Consider the following 8,241-nt stretch of genomic DNA (forward strand, 5'->3'; position numbering starts at 1 on the left):
TATGCTTATGCATACTTTAACCAACTTAGATGAACTTTTAACAAGTACTTAGACATAGTTTAGCAGATTTTAGTAAACTTCGGTGGATTTTGGCAGGCTTTGATAGATTTTAGCAAATTTTCACTATATTGGATTTCAGTGAACTTCGGCAAAATTCATGGGCTTCAATGGACTTTGGTTTGCTAAATTCTATCAAAATTTTTTTAAAAAAACAAAACAAAACAAAAATCTTAAAGTGAGCCTAAGCTCGTTGAAGTTCACCGAAGTTTAAAAAGTTTGTCAAAGCCACCGAAGTATGCAACATCTTGTGAATTGATTTAAATGTAATATACTAAGGGCTCTTTTGGTTGGTTGTATTTAGAATGCATTGAATTTCAAAATCCAAATACACTAGAATCCAATATATTTGAATCTTCAAGTACCGTATTTGGCATCATGTAATTGGAATGCACTGGAATCAAAGTTTATGGTTAATAGCATGTATTCTAAAAGCATTGAAATCTTATAATATATTTGCATAAACTAAATCATCCACAATAACCACAAATAATTGAGGTGAGCTACACTAAGGAAAACAATTTGGAGGATCTGTATTAACTTGTACACTGTTTTCAATCATGTGATCTATTTAAATTACTATTGCAGCTGACTTTTGGGCCCCATGTCTAACACATGGTGAAGCACCTGATGGTCAGAGTGGATCCCACATAAAATTCACAGTAGGACCCACCTATGCTGTTAACCCATTTCACCATCTAGACGGTACCACACACTTAACTTGGGTCTGCTTTTATCTTCTATTGCTGGAATGAAGCTAGAGAGATGGTGGTGAAGTTGCCGTTACCTTTTTATATTTTCAGGTCTCCAACGGTTGTAAATGAAGCAGTTACAGACCATTCATCAGAAATCATTACTTTGAGGTGTGATTTCAAACCACAGCTAGCAGCTTCCGAGGAGTTGGAATATCAAATCCTCCCTTCTCGTTTTGCTGACAAATGGATGCCCCCCACATGTCTCTAGCCACGGACGGACAGATCCGGGGGGCCTACAGTGATGTACCTGCTTATCCACGTAGTTTATCCCTTTTCTCATATTATTTTAAGGTGCAAGCTTAAAATGAAGTACATCGCGGCGTTAAATTACCTTACCAAATAATAAGCTTGGGTTACATTAAATATAAATTGTAATATATGCAAGAGCTATATATGGTCTGGTTCACTTTAGCATTAGATCTGCCTTATTTTTGTTCTCATACCTTAAAATGATCTAAAAAGGAAATAGACGGTGTAGATAAACAGATACATAAGGGTGGCCCCCTATAGGTATGATAGTTCAGAGACTGGCAGAGATGGGATGCAATCAGCGTCCCACGAGTTGCCTTTTGAATTTCAAAGGCACTCAAATTTACGTTGACAAACCGGCTGTAAACATAATAACTCCATATATAATATATAATAAGGTTTTTAATGATCGGCATCTCCATCCCAGCCGTTCCTTGTAGGGTGGCCTACCTCAATTTTGAAATGGCCTGATTTTTTGGTGCAAAGAAGAAAATTAAGGAACATACATGATGGCCAACTGGATATCATTAAGACATCATGGCGGGCCCCACGTATCCGTATGAATGTTAGGCTTAAAGATGGGGATCCCCATCCCGACCGAACCTTGTGTGGTGGCCCACCGAAATTTTGGACCGGCCTGATTTTCGAGCACTCAGAAGAAGATTAGGACGCTCATGATGCACATATTGAATATCATTAAAAATCATGGTGGGCCCCACAGGTAGGATTTCACCCTTAGCTTAGTTGCGAGTTACCGGGACAAAAATGCCCCTGTTTGTACATACAAAGCTTTGTATTGGATCCAACATCAAAGAAATACTGCTTCCGCTAATACAGGTACGATCACGTGTATGATTTGTATCGGACCTGAGCGTCTTGATTTTGTATTTGGCAAGATCCATGTGCGCTCGCTGCCACGGAAACGGATTGGCTACTCCCCCTGCCACCAGCCCCGTGGCTGATGGTCGGTTCTCTGTGGGCCCAACCATGATGCATGCGTTTCATCCATTCCATTCATCCATTTTTACAAATCATTTTAGGACTGTATAAGAAAACGAGAGGGATATAAATCTCATGTGGACCACACCACAGGAAAACAATAGTGATTGGATATCCACCATTAATATCCTCCTGAGGCCCACTGTACTGTTTATTTGACATCCAATCCGTTGATTATGTCATACAGACCCAGATGAAGGGAAAAAACAAAGATCATCTTGATCCAAAACTTTTATGGCCCTCAAAAAGTTTTTAATGGTCGATGTTTATTCAACACTGTTTCCTGTAATGTGGTCCACTTGAGATTTTCATATACTTCATTTTGAACATCATAAAATGATATATAAAAACAGATGAACGGCATGGATGAAACATATACATAATGGTGGGGCCCACAGAGCACCGACCATCAGCCATTGGCTGGTGGCAGGGGGAGTAGCCAATCCGTTCCCGCTGCCACCATAGAGTTGCCTGTCCGGCTGTCCGTCAGTTTTTTAGTCGGAGTCCTATCTTCTAGTCCGCAGGCTAGTGACTGCGTTAGCAGTCCGCCGCTAGTTGAGATCGGGAGCGTTAAAGAGGCGCGTCCCATCACGAACTGTCCACGTCTTACCATGGGTTGCAAAAAATGATCCTAGCCGTTCGATACGTTTGCAGATAAAATCGTTTAAGGGTTTTACTAATGGTTAGGATCATTTTAAGGAAAAGGATCCATACAGGGCTCCACAGCACCGATCAGTCGTCCAACTGCCGGATTACGATTTCACTTAAATGGTCCCGCGGACTACCTACTTTTTACCATTTTAAGCGCGCCCTATCGAGTTTTGATTCAGCAAATGTCCCATTTTCGTCCATTATTACATTAATACCCCCATATGTTTAGGAGATTTTCAAACGACCTGGGCGTATGGTGACATGGTGCGCAAATTATGCCGATCCGAACTGTGCAGTCTGAGTGGTCTGTATCATTTGATGAGGACTGTTCATCCGTCCAAGCCACTGTCCTCTTGCTGGTATTCATAAATCAGGCTAATCCAATGATCATAACCGTCTATTTCTTGTCCTTTTTCTGCATAACTGTCTATAGTATCAGATGGTTAGCAGCATATGACCGAAATGGTTCCTTACAACATAAGTAAACCAAGGTGAGCTCCACTCAGTGAACGATTGAAATTGAGGATTGGACTTACTTTTTGTAGACAATCCTGCTCACTCATTTTGCATGTTTTTGGTTAGGATTATGAATTATGATCTTTTGTAGGTTGGGTGGAAGTACAGCTGGATCGAATGGATGGTAAGGGTAAAAAAGTAAAAAGACCAATGGGATCATTTTAACGGCTTGATCGGTGCTTTTACCATGAATAGCCCACTGTAGAGTCCGTTGGACTGCAGTTCACAAAGCGATGGCCCAGATAGCTTATGCATATGGCCGTCTGCAAAGTGAATACTGAAAATAGGGGAGTCAGTAAATACTCTGGCAGATGTCATGGTTGATACGCAGGCACCCATAAATTGTACTAGTGCCATGCATCAAGTTGAATTAGTACATCCAAATTGCAGCTGTTACGTACATCATCCCATAATTAATCAGATTGGTTAATTATCGTAGCCTCCATCAGTGGACATGTAGTTGTTGAAACCGGACCATCAGCTTTTATGAACATGGAAATGTTTATGCACAGATAGTTACAACCATTGATAACGTAGTTGCAATCTTCAAAGCCAGGTCCTACTTTGAAATCATAAGCAATATAAGGCTGGATCTATAAGATGGATGGTTTAAGATGATTATTGGACTTGTTTCCTTTATTTGATTAATCACAGCTCATGAATGCTAGGAGATCAGCGCCCATGCTAGTTTTAATTTTGTAACGGGGTTGATCGGACTTAATTTGGATTGATGATGCAATAGACTTGGAGTCGCCACTAGCCACCCAACTAAAAATTCTGTAGTCGAGTAGAACCTGCAGAACATGTAAAGCTAGAGAATCCGAAGACTCTATTATTTAAAATTAACTCATGATCTGCAATTTTAGATATTTTTAATAAGGGACTTTGGTTATAAAGAAGGAAGGTGTTAAGCACCCTATCTGGCTGTATAGATGTACAGTATCTACTTTGTGTGATAAAATAGTCTTAAGGGATAGGATGATGAGATTGAAATAGCATTAGGCAAACTCAGATTTTTGATGTGGTGAGAGCCGGAATTCCGACAAGTCGTAGGGCATATCTCCGAGGAATGTCGAGAAGAGCTTTGAATAAATATGGTAATGATGAATGTTATTGAAAATGGACTAGGCTACAATGAGTTTCTAATGTGACAGGATCCGAAATTTTGATAAGTTACAGAGTATAAATTCAATATAGATCTAAAGAAACAGGGGAGTTGAGAAGGGAAATAATGATAGGATGAATGCTAGTGGCGATAATATGATATTTGGCTTGCATTTGGAGTAGCTAGGATATTGGATGCACTATGGTTAAGAGTGATTGACCCGAGTGAGATTATAAGCGTTGAGGATGGCTTGGAGGAGGCTGGGGGAGGTTAAAAGATGAGACTTAAAAACTCAAGGGTTCCCTCTCACTCTTACTCTCTTATTTTCTTTCACTCTTACTCTCCTCTCAGTGTTGGTGTATTTCTTAGGTCTTAATTGTGAAATGAAGAGAGGTGGAGGCTATTTATAGCCTTTTGGGATGACATTTTGATAATTCTAGGTAGGGCTGTTCACGAGTCAAGCTAGCTCGAAAAGCCTACTCGACTCGGCTCGAGTCAGCTCGGATTGACTCGGCTTGAATGGCCAATTCGAGCCGAGCCAAGCTAAGTATTTGAAACTCGAGTTGAGTTCAAGCCAAGTTCGACCAGGGGGCATTTCAACTCGACTCGACTCGAACTCGACTTGACTCGAAGCTCGAACTCGAGCTCGACTCGGCTTAATTAATAAATATATTAAATATATTATATTATATATATATATATATAAAAGTTTTAAGTTTAAAATTAAAAAAATAAATAAATAAATAAAAAACGAACCCTAGAATCTCTACCCGACTGCACGCACCCCCTTCCCTTTCCCTTTCTTCTCTTTCTCTGCCCATTGCCAGCCGCACACCCACCCCGACCACCACCACCACTTTTCATTTCAGCTCCAGTAGTATAATTTCAATCTCTCGAGATCTACTTCTTAGGTGAGAAACCCAAGAAATTCGAGATGAGTTCTTCTTAGATTTGTTAGAGCCTCAAGGAAATCCAATGATCTGATTGACTAGAGCTCTTTACTTGGATTTCTGATCTGTGTTCTACTCTGTTTCTTTTCTAGTACTTGGATTTCTGCTGGTGGAAGAAGATCAAGAACAGATCGATTCTTACAAGTTTCCTTATCCAATTCGAAGCTTTGTTTGGTTTTTTTCATCGAGTTTTGCTTTGATTCTCTTAAGATTTTTGAATTTTTCATCAATGGAGGAGGATTAAGAACAGAATCCATTACTCTCTCACCCAACAAGCTCGAGCTCGACTCGAGGTAAACTCGACTTGACTCGAATCACTAGCTCAACTTGAACTCAACTCGACAGCTTTAGTAAACAAGCCAAGCTTCAATGTTGAGCTCGAGGCCAAGCTCGAGCTTGAGCTCGAACTCGAGTACATCATGGACAAGCCAAGCCAAGCTTGGCCCACCTCGACTCGCCTCGGCTCGATGCCCACCTCTAATTCTAGGGTTTATGAATGGTAAATACTGACATGACAGCTTGTAATTAACTGAGGGGAGAGTAATGCCACGTGACACTTTCTTATTGGTTTTTAAGCTTTGGTAAGATGGCAAATAGGGTGAAAACTTGGGGGTAATTCTGTAGAAGAGTTGACTTTTGGAGGGGAGATAGCTGTGTGTTCAGAGGATACACCCGTCGAGAGAGGGCGGTAATCCGATTACCGTCAGCCGTAGTCACACTATCACTCAGATATGGTTTTTCTTGTGATTTGGGTAAGTGGGCCTATTTCAGGCCTTGAGATTGACTTGAAGTCTGTTTTTTGATATTTGGCTTAAAATAGCTCGAAACTGGCTTGGAAATAGCTTGGAGATGGTTCAAGAAAGAGATCGACTTTTGGGCACGCTCTGGCTTGGATGATGGCTCGAGTTAGGGTTAATGGTAATGTAATGGCTCAGGTTCAACTAGGGTTTGGATTAGATTTGGAAAATGAATGCAGTTAAGGTTTAGGTTCAGTTCCTAAGGGTCATTCATGCCTTATCAAGTTGCTAACCTGGGTGGGGTGTTTACACAGCTATATATATTTTCATGCTATTGATCAGATATACTTATAATAATTTGATTAATACGACTTTTGTACCATGTCTTGTCTATAGTTGTGTGAATTAATGGACAGTCCAAATTAACTACGGGAGGCCCCACTCATCCGTCAAAAGTTTTGTAGACTATAGCTAACAACCTTATGAAATATGGGGGCATTAGCCTATCTAATGTGGGTCGGCTCCGTCCAGCTCTATGCCTCTGTGGTGGGTAGGCTGCATTTTGTCATAGGTTTAGATTGCCCATGAGATGGAGGTGAGGACGTGTGTTAAAAAAATAGTTTTGGGCAATATAATTGACGTAGAACATGTCATATATATATATTCGTAACATAGTTTGGGCCAAAAAAAGGTGAATCGTAAACTGACTATAACTTTTGATACGCGTATTGTTACTAAACATAGAACCTATCAATCTTTACTGAAACAGGTCATCAGATGTGAGCTGACCCACATAGTGGGTTGCGTCCGTCTGTTTCATCAAAAAAGGTGCACTTTTAGCTCAAAAAAGAAAATTTTAGAAAAAAATTACTATTTTTAATAATTTCAAAATTTTTAATATATATATATATATATATATATATATATATATATATATATATATTAATTTTTAAAGTTTTAGAATTAGGCTTTATAAGAGTTTTAGTAGAATTAAGATTTTTATTAGAATTAAAAATTTGCTATTTTTGATAATTACGGATTGCAAATTTTTTTATTTTTTATATTAATGATGTGAGGTACATGTATATTTGACAATCATCAATCAAATTATAAATTTAATAGAATTTATTTTCTAGTTTCCTTGCTTTTTCTCATCGAGTCTAGAGAAGCTCCGTATATTTGGATTAGTTATCCTTGAGGAAGATAGTGATCGATCTTATCACATTCCTCCCTACATCAATAATCTATTTATTCGGCGGCTGCGTCTATATAAATGGTCTTATTTCTCCTAATACGCGATATTACCCAGTGAGTTCTCAAATCCAATGGATCTGGATCTGGGTATTAAGAGCCAGACTAAAACGTGAAGGGCCCACCCCGTGCAGGACCCGAACTGGTTAGCCTGGGTGCTAGTACTATACGAACCCACCCGGACCCTACAGGTTAACAGCCACGAGCTGATCCATTGTCAGCGTTAAATCAGTGTCAGATTTGGCATATAATACACCTGTACTGGCCCCACCAATTAAATTGTATGATAGGTGTCAACTATAAAGCCGTGCCACAATATCAAAGTTTTTATATTTGTAAAAAACATTTTTAAAATAGGAAGGGACAGCCGGCTCAGCAGTCCGCATCTTGCACACAGAATCCACGCGCCACGTATGAGAGCCGAATCCGGGATAAAGTGCAAGTATTCGTCGTGATCACTCAATTCCTACAGCGTAGATCCCGTGTCCACGAAGGAAAATATCAAAAAGAGGTCTTTTTCTTTTTATTTTTATTTCTTTATTCACCATCATGGGAGGCGGATTGGCTGCTGGTGTACCTCACACCAGGAATATTGCTGCTGTTTCCGTGGGTCTGATAATGATGTATGTGTTATATCCAAACCGTTTATCCATTTGGTGAGCTGGTCTTAAGGCTTGAGATTAAAAATAAGAGAAATCTAGCTATTATGTGGACCACACTACAAAAAAAAGTAGGGGATTGAACATCTATCATTGAAACCCTTTTTGGGTTAACAGAAGTTTTGATCAATATAAAATTTATTTTTTCTCATCATTCAGGTTTATATGACCTTACGAATGGATTGGATAGAAAATAAACGTTATGGTGGACCCTATGACTTGTTTAACGGTGAAAATCATTATCTCCACTGCTATTTGTAGGGCAGCCTAAATGAACTTCAGATGTGATTATTTTTTGACCAATGTTTTGAA

This window comes from Magnolia sinica, chromosome 5 (assembly GCF_029962835.1).
Source record: "Magnolia sinica isolate HGM2019 chromosome 5, MsV1, whole genome shotgun sequence".
Taxonomy (NCBI): domain Eukaryota; kingdom Viridiplantae; phylum Streptophyta; class Magnoliopsida; order Magnoliales; family Magnoliaceae; genus Magnolia; species Magnolia sinica.